This window comes from Mus caroli, chromosome 19, assembly GCF_900094665.2.
Source record: "Mus caroli chromosome 19, CAROLI_EIJ_v1.1, whole genome shotgun sequence".
In the NCBI taxonomy this organism is placed as follows: Eukaryota; Metazoa; Chordata; class Mammalia; order Rodentia; family Muridae; genus Mus; species Mus caroli.
In genome coordinates this window covers 33,271,473-33,284,299 of record NC_034588.1, presented here as the reverse complement: position 1 = coordinate 33,284,299, position 12,827 = coordinate 33,271,473, and the positions used below count along the sequence as shown (strand labels likewise).

The 12,827-nt window shown below is 44.6% G+C and overlaps 1 long non-coding RNA gene across 1 annotated transcript in view; it reads right to left on the bottom strand.

Annotated features, from left to right (window-relative positions):
- The window catches only part of LOC115029989, a 22,606-nt gene extending 14,927 nt beyond the window's left edge, over positions 1 to 7,679 (bottom strand). Inside the window, exon 1 of the long non-coding RNA XR_003835578.1 lies at positions 7,404 to 7,679. This is a non-coding gene — a long non-coding RNA (uncharacterized LOC115029989). The remainder of the gene's footprint in view (positions 1 to 7,403) is intronic.
- Between the last annotated feature and the right edge of the window lie 5,148 nt (positions 7,680 to 12,827).

Genomic DNA, 12,827 nt, shown 5'->3' with positions numbered 1-12,827 from the left:
CCTGGCTGTCCTGGAACTCACTTTGTAGACCAGGCTGGCCTCGAACTCAGAAATCCGCCTGCCTCTGCCTCCTGAGTGCTGGGATTAAAGGCGTGGGCCACCACGCCCAGCGAGGGCATTGTATCTTTTAGGGCTGGAGTAATGGATGTTGTTAACCATGATGTGGGTGCTGGGAACTGAACCAGGTCCTCTGCAAGAGCAACAAGTGACCTGAACCACTGAGCCATCTCTCCAGTCTGACAAAACAAGCCTTAACAAATACAAAAGAATCAAATTAATTTTTGTATCTTAACAAATTCTACTGAAGTGAAACTAGACATCAACAGCAAGGAAAATTACAGAAGCAATACAAATGGAATAATTCACTTTTGAATGATTACATAGACTGTGGGAAGCGGGTGTGGCCGCATGGGCCTAGATTGCCAGGCCCCGTGAACCCCACATGGTTACTGCCTAGCCCAAGCATGCGCAGTGAGGCTGCATGCGTGGGCTGCCTGCGAGGCTGGACTGTTCCTTGTCCGGACCTGTCAGCCTATCGGTGACCTACCTGAGCTCGTGCCTGGAGTGTGTGTGATTTCTGATTGGATGAGGTGGGGCGGAGTGAGATGAGGTCAGTCGGCTTGAGTATTGGAGGGTTGTTGTAGCCCTTGCCTTAAGTGGAAGAGGTTGTAAGTAAAGCTGCAAGAAGGAGTAGGGGAAGAAGCTGCTGGGGAAGAGAGCAGTAAGAGAGAAAAGGCCACAAGGAAAGAAGCTGCTGCATGAACCCGCCTTGGTGTCCGTGTCGTTCTTGTCTCTGCTGGTCGGAGACGGAGACAATATACATTGAAGAAATGTATTCAGGAAATTAAAAAAAAAAATCCTTCAATCAAGAGCAAATAGATGTAACCTTTGGGATACTGCTAAGGCAGGGTGTTTTGTTTTGTTTTGTTTTGTTTTGTTTTGTTTTGTTTTTTTCTCTGTATAGCCTTGGCTGTCCTGGAACTCACTTTGTAGACCAGGCTGGCCTTGAACTCAGAAATCTGCCTGCCTCTGCTTCCCAAGTGCTGGGATTAAAGGCATGCGCCACCACGCCCGGCTGCTAAGGCAGTTTTAAGAAGGACATCTGTGGTGATGATGCTTATGTTAACAAATCATATGGAAAAGAGCTGATAATGAAGTTCTAGGTCTTAGAAACATAAGAACAAGTCAAAGTCAGAGACAGAAGTTAAGAAATTGAGGCAAAAGAAAGAAAGAAAGAGAAAGAAAGAAAGAAAAGAAAAGAAAAAAGATGGCTCAGTGTGTGGGACCCCGGGTTGCACTTTTTCAGAGGATCTGGTTTCCCAGCACCTCCATGACATGGAAGGATGATCACAGTCACCTGTAGCTCCAGTCCCAGGAGAGCCAGTACCCTCTCCTAGCCTCCTGGGGCACATCTCTGCGGTGCACAGAGATACATGGAGGCAAAACACTCATATACGTAAAATAAATCATTAAAAATATAAAAATAATACATATACTCAATCAAAGAGCTGGTTCGTTGAAAATGTAAACAAAATTGACAACTCCCTAGGCAATCTAACATTCTATAACCATCTAACTGGGACAAACAAACAAAACCAAAACCAAACACCAAGAAAGACAGAATAGCCTTAGATTAGTGATGGGATTGGACAGATGGCTCAGTGGTTAAGGACACTGACTGCTCTTCTAGAGGATCCGGGTTCAATTCTCAGGACCAACATGGTAGCTCATGATCATCTGTAACTGTAGTTCCAAGGGATCTGTGACACCCTCGTCTGTCCTCATGTTAATGGACATATAAGGTACACACACACACACACACACACACACACAAACACACACACACACACACACACAGAGAGAGAGAGAGAGAGAGAGAGAGAGAGAGAGAGAGAGGCAAAACACCCATACACACAAATTACTGATGGAATGGAGGAATTACAGTTGCCAGAAAAACACAGAGGATTATTATTGGCTATTTTGAAAACTTAAGTTCCAAAAATAAAAATCTGGAAGAAATGGATAAATTCTTAGGCATATAACTTACCGAACTAAATCCAGGATAGCAATGAACAGAGCCATAACAATCAATGGTATTGAAGCAGTGACTAAGAGTCCCTCAACAAAGAAAAACCTACAGCTAAGTGGGCTTATTGCTGAACTCTACCAAATCTCTCTCTCTCTCTTCTCTCTCTCTCTCTGTGGTAATATGTGGTGATGGTGGCATGTGAGTGTGTGGTATATGCTGTGATGTATGTGTGTGCGGTGTGGTAATATGTGTGGAATGTAAGTGTGTGAGGTATTGTTCTGGGCGTTGGTGCATGTGTGTGCATTTGCAGTGTGTGCACCTGTGCACATGCGGAAGTCAAGGAAGACAAGGCCTCTCATTCTATTACTCCCCACCTGTTTCCTTGAGACAGAGTTTCTCACAGAGCTGAGCTTGAAGCTTGCTAATTCTGCTAGGCTGTCTAGACAGCAAGCTCCTGGCAGCTACCTGTCCCTGCCTTCCAAAGCTGGAGACACAGGCACATGTATTCACCCCTCTTTTACATGGTTGCTAGGGGTTAAAATTCAGGTCCTTATGCTTGTGTTATAACACTTACCCACCGAGCCATTTCCCTACACCCTCTAGAAGAACTAACACCAACATCCCTTAAATTTTTCTATAAAGTGGAAAGGGAAGAAATAATACCAATTCATGTTATGGAGACAGAATCATGATACTAAGACTTGATAGATTATAAAAATAAAGCTAGAGACTGATGTCACCTATGAAACACGGGGACAAAAATTCTCATTAAAGTATCTGCAAGTTGAATTCAGGAATGGATTAGTAAGATCACAACACCATGTTCAAGTTAGTTTCATTTCAGAGATGCAAAGATGCTTCAATACATACAAGTTAATAAGTATAAAACAGAGAATGTAAATAGGCTTAAAGACAAAAATCACACAATTGTCTCAAAAGTACAGAACATGCTTCCGATAAAGCCCAACACCCTTTCTTGATAAAATTCTGAAGAAATTAGAAATAGAAGGAACATATCTTCTCATGTTAAAAGATACAAAGAAAAAAAACCTATAGACAATACTATAGACAATACTTTTCTAAGCTGGAAAGTGTTCCTCTCCAGTCCAGAAGGCGTTGTGGGTGCCAATCATCTCTCTTACTCAATAGGTGCTCAACTGTGGGGCTAGAGCAATTGTTCTTAATTTGTGTGTCAAGACCCTCTTTGTGGTTGAATGACCCTGTCTCCTAAGACCATCAGAAAATGCAGGTATTTATATTATGATTTATAACAGTAGCAACATTATAGTTATGAAGTAGCAAGGAAAATTGTTATGGTTGGGGTCGCTACAACATGAGGAACTGTATGGAAGGATCACAGTGTTAGGAAGGGTGAGGACCATTGAGCTAGAACAATAAGACAAGAGGAAAAAACAAGAGAGATATAAACAGGAAAAGAAGAAGTCAAATTATCCCTATTTCAAAGGACACAATGTTAAACAGTCTACACTTGAATGAAATGACTCTAAAGACTCCAGTGAAAACCTCTTAGATCTGCTGCACACTGTGGGAAAGTGGCGGGATACAAGTGTGATAAATAAAACGTGTATCACTTCTACATCCCAATAATGCACTTGCCAAAAAACAAATGAGAAAAAGAAAACCGTTCATGATAGCTTCAAAAATATGTAGGAATAAACATAATCAAGGAGGCGAAACACTCCCACAAAGGGAATTTAAAAACTCTGAAGAAAGAAATTGAAGAAGACACCAAAATCAAAAGACTTCCCTTCATGCATTGGCACAGTTAACATTGTGAAAATGATTGTGTGTGTCTCCACAAGTGATGTATATGCAAATGAAATCCCCATCAAATTTCCAATGATATTTTTCACTGAACTAGGAAAAAACCACATAAAATTCATAAAGAAACACTACCCACATCAGTCAAAACAACCATAAGCTAAAAAAAAAAAAAAAAGATGCTGAGGCTGTCACCATAATATCTGATCTCAAACTACACTGTAGAGCCATAGCCATAGTGACAAAACAGCATGACATGACACAAAGCAGACATGTAGGAGTGGAAGAGAACAGGAGGCCCAGAAACAAGACCATATAGATACAACCACATAATTTTCAACAAAGGTGTTGAAAATATGAAATATACTCTGGGAAGAAAATGCCAAATGATGCTGGTAAACCTAGTATCACTTATCAAGAAATGAAGCCAGATACATACATATCTGACATCATGCATTAAAAAAAAATCACTTTAGGGTGTAAGACCTTGTCTTAGGGTTTCTATTGCTGTGATAAAAAACCATTACCAAAGCGATTTGGGGAGGAAAGGATTTATACAACTCTTGGGTCACAGTCCAACACTGGAGGAACTCAGGGCAGGAGCTCAAGGCAGGCAGCTGGAAGCAAGAACTGGGACTGAATGGATGGAGGAATGCTGCTTACTGGCTTGCTCCTACTAGCTTGTGTGTACAACTGCTTTCTTAGACAACCCAGGACCATCTGCTCAGGGCAGGCACAACCCACAGTGGGCTGGTCCCTCCCACATCATTTGTTAATTAAGAAAATGCCCCACAGGTCAATCTGGTAGGGGCATTTTCTCAATTGAGGTTCTCTTTCAATATACCTGGACAAACCTGCAACTGAAATTGCCAGAGGAAAGCAGGAGCAAACCATTGCAAGATATAGGCATGGACTCCCTGGAAGGAATTCCAACAGCACAGGAAGTGTCCACACAGCACAGAAAACTATTAGACTAAAAATACTGCCTACGTAACGGAAAAGAACATCCTTGCCAGCTATACATCTGACAGGAGATCAATATCCAGAATCTATGTACACAACTCCAACATTTAAATACAATCTCCCCCAAGCTTACTCATCCAATCAATAGTGAATTGAATAGATGTTTCTCAGAGGAAATAGTACAGATTGCCAATAGGTACCTGAAAAGTTTCAGCATTCCTGACCATCAGGGAACTGCTAATTAAAACGGCGTTGAGATCTATGAGTATTGCTTCTACGCTTCAAGCCGTGTCCTCTTGGAACTTGCAGTGACTACTTGTTATCGTACCAGATGCAAGGTTGAGTTTTTGTTACTTTCTTTTGTTTTTACTTTTTTATTTTTTCTATTTTCTAACTCTGTGAAGTATGTACTACAACCCCCACCAATTTACAAGTAACAGTGCTGACAGAGCCGTTAAGTCACTTAACCAAGGTTACACAGATAGTAAGGACCAGCTCTGGATTTAAACCCAAGAGATGGGATTCCTCAACGTGGGCGTTTCCTAGGCTCCCAGGTGCTATGAAAAGCAGCAAGCATGCTGTGTTTCCGGGAACTGCCAGATGCTCTTCAATCGATGCGGCATACACTGAGCTAGCGTGAATACAACTGGCCAGCGTGTATCTCAGGAAGTGAGCTGGATGAGCCTGAGGGGAGGGGGGTCCCCAAAGTCCTAAGTTTGAGGGCGAAGGTAAAGGCTCCCTTTCCATCCTTCAGGTCAAGGCAGAATGGAGAGTACCTTAGAGGAAACACTATTGTATTGTTTCTTGGTGGAACCTCTGCCTGGGGCAATGGTCCTGATGTTGGCCCCATTCTAGGACAGAAGCAGCAGTCTGGACTAGAAGAAGGGCTGGTGATGGTTGGGTACCTTCTATGACTTTGTAGGCAGGATGCTCAAACCTTTCTATGTGCCAGCAGACACGGAGGAAAGTACTGGACTTGGGTCAGCTTGCTGGCTCCCACTTACAGTGCCACTCTCTGACCAAAGGGCTATCCCACGACACGGCCTGTGAGGTGAACAAGAGGAGCAAGAGCTGTGTGCGTGTGTGTGTGTGTGTATGTGTGTGTGGTGTGTGTATGTGTGTGTGTGTATGTGTGTGTGTATGTATGGTATGTGTGTATGGTGTGTGTATGTGTGTGTCTGTGGTGTGTGTGTGTGTAGTATGTGTGTATGTATGTGGTATGTGTGTGTATGTGTGTGTGTGGTGTGTGTATATGTGTGTGTGTATGGTATGTGTGTATGGTGTGTGTATGTGTGTGTCTGTGGTGTGTGTGTGTGTGGTATGTGTGTATGTGTGTGGTATATGTTTGTGTGTGTGTGGTGTGTTTGTGTGTGGTCTGTGTTTAAGAACTGTTTAACCTCTGTGTCCTCTTTGGTCCCTTCTGACTGACCAGGAGAGCCTCAGAGAGGAGAGGAGAGAGGAGACGCTGCTGGAATCTATCTGCTTCATCCTCCTTCACAGCAAGACTCAGCTCTGTGGGAAGTCTGAGGGCGTTCGCTAAAGCAAGATATCAGATGGAGCATCAGAACTGGTCTGAACTAAACTCGAGTAACTGACAGTAGACTCCGAACTATTTTAAAGTGGCATGGGGAGAGGGAAATGATTTGATATAACAGTTGAGGACAGTGGCAAAAAAGTGATATAGTTGTGGATCAAGTACTGCTGGCCCTGTAGCTAGGATTTAGGTCATTGCGACACCACCAGATCTTCCATTTCCATATCCGCTGCTGATTGTCCTGACAGAATCAGCCTTTCTCCTGTATGCTCTCACTCCCATTCCACAGGAATCCTGAGGGGTCAGCACAGTCAAGGTGTTGTGAGATCATGAGTCTATTGATTAGCCTTATGTAATCATTCCACAGTGTAAATTGTATTCCATAAATATATACACTTATTGTGTGTTGCTTAAAAGTTTAAAAAGGTTTTATATATATATATATGACAGGGCTGGCCTTGATCTCATAGAGATCTACCTGCATCTACCTCCTGAGTGCTGAGGATTAAAGACATGTTTACCATGATGGGCCATATGTGATCTGTTTTATTTATTTTTGAGTGGTAATTGAACCGTCTCATTGTAAAACTAAGAACTGGTAGGGTGTGGCTATAGGGCCCCCAGTGCCCCTCTCTGAGGATGAGACTGACAGGGGCTCTCAGGACTTTGTAAGTGTGAGATGTCAGAGTTGGGGGAGATTACACATGGCAAAGGACTGTGCAAGCCGTGAAGGAAAGACAGGCATCAGCATTCGCTGGGGCACGTAAGAGTGAACAGCGGGCTGCCGGGCTGCCGGCAGGCCCCTGGCCTCATTGTTTATTTACAGAAAGGCCTTGAGGAACAGAGAATGGGAGGAAACACAAAGAATGTGTTTCTGTGAAGGTGTGTGGGGGAGAAGGGGGTGTGGTGGTGGTGCGGTGGTAATGGCGCTAAGGGGGTAAACAGGTTCAACTTTTTTTTTTCTCCTGGCTTCCATTTAACACATACTTCTATTTTCCTTGTCCCTTCCTTGTCCCTTATCTTCTTGTCCCTTCTCTCCTAGCGATCTTGGTGCCACCTCCTTCTGCCGGTTCTGTCCCGGATAATTTATCTGACCTTGAGCCATTGCGCTGGTTCTTCCGGGTATAGCCTCATTCCAGGCAGAGCCAAGTCCTGGCGGAGGCCTCACTGAAGAAATCCACAGTGAAAGCTTGTTCTTTTCAGAGAGCGAAGCAGGCTAAGGAGAAAGGAAGTGGTGTGTGTGTGTGTGTGTGTGTGTGTGTGACACCAACCCTCTCCCCCCCAGTCCAGTTCCACTCCTTCAAAAGATCTCTTTGGATCCTATCCTGGATGATCTCCAACCTTAATGAAACGGGAAAGCAGAGTGTTGGACTTGCTTCCTTGCCAATGAAAGAAGAGCACGCTGCAGTGTGTTTTAGATGCCTTTGGCAGGCATGGGCGGGTGGGGAGGGCAGGAGGGGACTTTAGAACTTGGCCCACAAAGGCTTTCTCCATGAACCTTGAAGGGGAATGCGTCAACCAGGCACTCTCAGGGTCTTAATAGACTCATTTGTACTTACAAGAATGGGCGGGGGCCACTAAAGAAGTCTCAAACAAGACTTCTGCTCTGCTCACTGTTTATGTCCGGGAAAGCAGTGAGTAGAAACAGACAGAGGGGAACCCCACGTCGCTGCGCGAGAGGAGCTACCTTTAAATGAGCTGGTTAAAATGGTTCCTTGAGTGGGGACTTAAAGGACAGCGCGGGTGGAGAGAAAAAGAGATGGTGCACACGGATCGTGTTCGCAAGAGCATGGGGAACACAGGAAGTAACTGTGACTGGAAAATCAGAGATTGAGGTTCATGAAGACCGGGGGTAGGGGGGTGGGGTGGGGCACAGACTGACGGGAAGGCAGAAGCTGGAGAAAGTAGTGTCTTGTTTTCTAGATAAAAGGGAGACAGACTAAGTTTGTCTTTTCCTGTAAGCGATGTAAGGAGGGCAGATGATTGGATAGGTTATGTGGGAAACTGGGCTGGCTGAGGGGCCCCTCTTGAGACTCTTGACTGGGCTGGCTTGGCTGTCATTGACTAGTTAATGAAAAAATGGCTTGCAGCACGTGTAATCGACCCGTAGGACAGACCTACATGCAAGCGTTCTCCGTCTCTCCTAGCCAACAGCGTCTATGGCTGTTTGCTTTTCAGTTGTTTGCTTTGTAGTTGGCAATGATGGCCAAGAATTGAAGGTCAGTGGGCATGCTTTTGATTTAGCTCACTGAGTGAGTTTTGAATCTTCATGGGGAAATCCTGTTCCCAGAATTCCAATTGCCAACTTTCATTAGAGAAGACTCATGTATTATTAACTTACCCTTTTTAATGGAACAATGAGAATTTCTGGATTATCGAAATGACGAAGGAAAAGTTGCAATTTTGTTCATCTACTGTAAACAGACACCTTCCTTATAGACTTCCCAGCTCAGATCCTACTTCCTATGTAAGTAATAACTTTCCCCACATTTCTCCTTAAATCACAGTAGAGGCTTAGAAGGGTTGGTATGTGTCTAAAGAGTCAATGTGTATGCATTTATCCCTCCCTCCTCCCCTTCCATCCAGATCTGCCTCCATTCAGTTTCTTAGACAAGCTTCCAGGAGGTAACAGCAAAACATAACAAAATAAAATATAATAAAACCCTTTCGTATTGGAGTTGGGCAGGTCAAACCAACAGAAGGAAAAGAGCCCAAGAGAAGGCACAAGAATCAGAGACCCACCTGTTCACATACCCAGAAAAATCCCATAAAAGCACAAATGAGCAGCCCTTGTGTAGATGCAGAGGACCTGGTGCAAGCCCTGTGTGTGCTGCCTCAGTCTCTGTGAGTTCCTATGAGCTTTGCTCGATTGATTCAGAGGACCACGTTCTGCTGGGGTCCTCCGTCCCCTCTGGATCTTTCCACCTCCGTTTCCACTGGGTCCCTGAGCTCTGAAGGGAGGGATTTGATGGAGACTTTCCATTTAGGGAATGAGTGTTCCAAGGTCTCTCACTCTCTGTGTAATGCCTGACTCTGGATCTCTGTATTTGTTCCTGTCTGCTGTAGGAGGAAACTTCTCTGAAGATGGCTGAATAAGGAACTGATCTATGAGTACAGCAGAATATCAATGGGAATCATATTATCAGTACATTTTTTCTTTCTCCCCCCCCCCTTTTTAGAACAGTTGTATTTGTTTTTTCCCTAGGTCTTTGGACTATCTAGACTCTGGTGGTCACCTAACCAGTGTTGTAAATGGATTCCATCTCATAGACTTTAAGTCAAATCAGACATTTGTTAGTCCCTCAAGCTTTGTGCCCCCCATTGCCCTAGCATACCTCGCAGGCAGTACACCATTGTAGATCAAAGAGTTGTGGCTGGCTTGGTTTTTGTTTCTCTTTTGGTATCATGAAGAGTATTTTCATGTACTAAAGACGCTAGAGCATAGAATCCCAGTGCTCTTATGATAAGATGGGAGACAGAGACAGGATACTCCCCATGGCTTACATGGCCAGAGAGCATGTCACAGGCCCAGAAAAACAGTAAAGGAATCCTGTCTTGAGCAAGGTGGAAAGGTTAGGGTTAGGGTTAGGGTTAAGGTTAAGGTTAGGGTTCGGGTTAGGGTTGGAGTTAGAGTTAGGGTTATTCTCTGACCATCACTTCCTTGCTGGGCCACTTACATACCCACACTTATGACATACCCCCCCCCCCCATGCCTATTTTACAACCACATACCCACCCAAGCCTTCTGACACACAAATATAAAAATAAAACAAATACAAGAAAAACCATCAGAAATCAAGCTGGAGAGAGAGCTCCATCAGTGATGTGCTCTCCTTGCAAGCATGAAGACCTGAGTTCAGTCCCCAGAAACCGTGTAAAAAACACTTGAGCATTGTGGTCTGTCCTTGTAGTCCTAGCATTGTGTCGATGGTGATAGGCAGTTCCCTGGGGCTCACTGGCCAGCAGCAGGCCTAGCCTAATGGATGAGCTCCAGGTCAAGGATAGGATGGTGAACATGAAGAATTTGGTACTTGAATTTGGTCTCAGCATGCGTGAGCACCCTACCTCCAGCAAAACAACACAGAACTAAACAGAACCTCAAGACGCCTACTCATTTGTCACTATTGACTATCCGAATAACACATGGGGCCATTCTGCTTGATAGAGTCACCTAGTAGCACAGCGCCAGTCTTAAATTTTGATGAGAAGCTGGGTTTGAGTTTTAGATTTTTTTTTTAAGGGAGACCAAGAAGGATATAGATTTTTTTTTTCCAAGATAGTCCCCACCAAGGCAACAGAGCAAAAATGCCTTCAAGAACCAGCACATAGTGTCAGTTTGTGAAGTGGGCCATGCCTGTGTAGTAGGAGGGTGGTATATCTAAAGACAGGGAAATTCAATCTTTAAAAGGCCACCAGTGTCACCGTGCACACGAGTGTCTGGTGAATCCCGTAGCAGGCTGTCATCTTGAGGTCCTGATCGAAATGGTTGGATTTAGATTTCAGAGCCAGAAGACTATAGAAAAAACGCGGAATGGTGCCAAGTTCATTCCCTACAGGCAGATAACCTGAACCACACTAAATTCAGAGAAGATGCCAGCTTGTTACTGTCTTTAATTCGCAAGACCAGGAAGCAGAAATTTGAGTCAAGGAACAAACAAGTGATTTCTCTCAAGAGGCCTCTCAGACTTAGCAGGGATGCTGTCAATCATCATTGGAAGGGTTCTCTGATTTCCTAAAGTGGGCAAGCAGAACTCCGATATCTCAAAGGGCAACTGTAACTGTGGTTGTTCTTTGGCCAGAAATCCTGCTCCCTAGAGTCAAGTCCTCCCAAGTTTGTGTCGGCCCACAGCCTACACTGGAATCCTTCAGCTTGCTCTTGTTTGGGGTCGATCTGAATTGAGTTGCTCTCAGCAGATCCTCTGCTGTGTTTGGGAATTCGTGAAACCTCCGCCAGGAAGACACACAGCCACATTTGTGATTCTCCCAAAGCTCTGCTCCTGCTGGACTTCAAGTCTGTTTGTTTTCACAGAAGCCAGTCTGGGTGTGCTAGGGTCTGATAACATCTTTCTGTAAGAGACAGCCACGTTCTGAAGTCTCACTTGTATTTAGAAATCCTTGGCAGTCGTGGAAGTATTTATATTTGGGGCTAAAAAGATCAGCAGAGACTTGGTAAACAAACAGATGGACATGAAACTGGAAGCTAAGAGAAGAATTGCAGCTTTGACAAATTACAGCCCTATTTGGAAAGGAGATGTCTTAATTTAAATACCTTGGAATAAAGGCTCTGCAGTGGGTCTCTGGGCAAACCACTGGAGGTAGTAGAGGTAGCGCTGTGTGCTGCAGTGGATCTTGTCTCTGACCACTAAATTAATCTTTCAACAAAACAGCTCCCAGATTCTGAAAGAGGGTTTTCATTTAAAAAGAGAACTTGCTTACAGAACCTGGTTGCATCTCTTACATAATTCAGGAGCATTCTCCCCATTGGGCCAACATTCCTGGTGTTTCAGTTTACCACCCACAGCTTTAACCATCGTAGCTAGACTGGTCTAGATTCCTGGAGAAGCCACAGGATTATTGGAAAGCTTCCATATTTTTCATTTACATCCACCATCTTTCTTATCCTTCTGACTTCTGCTTCAGGGAGTGCGACCCTGTAGGAGTCTGTCAGCAACATTAGGATTACAAACAGCTGTCTGTCTGTGCTCGTGTGGCTTCCAGTTAGAAATGAACTGAGATGAATAAATCCAGGATCTGCAGGTTTTTTTTGTCTGTTTGTCCTTAGTTAATCAAGGAGAGGTGTGGTTTTCTGCTTCAGATGGTCTTTTGACTCTGGTGTGAGTGGAGTGGTAGGTGGTCATGCCTGAGACCGGTAGGTGGTCTCCTCTGCGCATATCCCTAACAGTCTCCGAGTGTGAGTGGTGGCTTTGTGCCAGACCCTGGGCTAGACCCTAAAGGTTCCCAAGTGTCTAGAGCCAGGCACAAATCCTGCCTTGGTGTGAGTGCAACTGGTTCATCATGCGCTAGCCTGGGTATCATGAGGAAAACCCACTGGTACAGGGGAGTTCTGCAGGAAAGCCCACCATAGCTCAGGGGGCTTGGCAGGCTGACATCTGAAGATAATGTACACAAGGAAGAGTCAGGTAGCCAGGTGAAAAGGTGGTGTACTGGCTAGTTTTGTGTTAACTTGACACAGCTGGAGTTATCACAGAAAAAGGAGCTTCAGTTGAGGAAATGCCTCCATGAGATTCAACTGTAAGGCATTTTCTCAATTAGTGATCAAGGGGGAAAGGCCCCTTGTGGGTGGTGCCATCTCTGGGCTAGTAGTCTTGGTTCTATAAGAGAGCAGGCTGAGCAAGCCAGAAAAGAACGTCCCTCCGTGGCCTCTGCTCAGCTCCTGCTTCCTGACCTGCTTGAGTTCCAGTCCTGACTTCCTTTGGTGATGAACAGCAATGTGGAAGAGTAAGCTGAATAAACCCTTTTGCTTCTTGGTCATCATGTTTGTGCAGGAACAGAAACCCT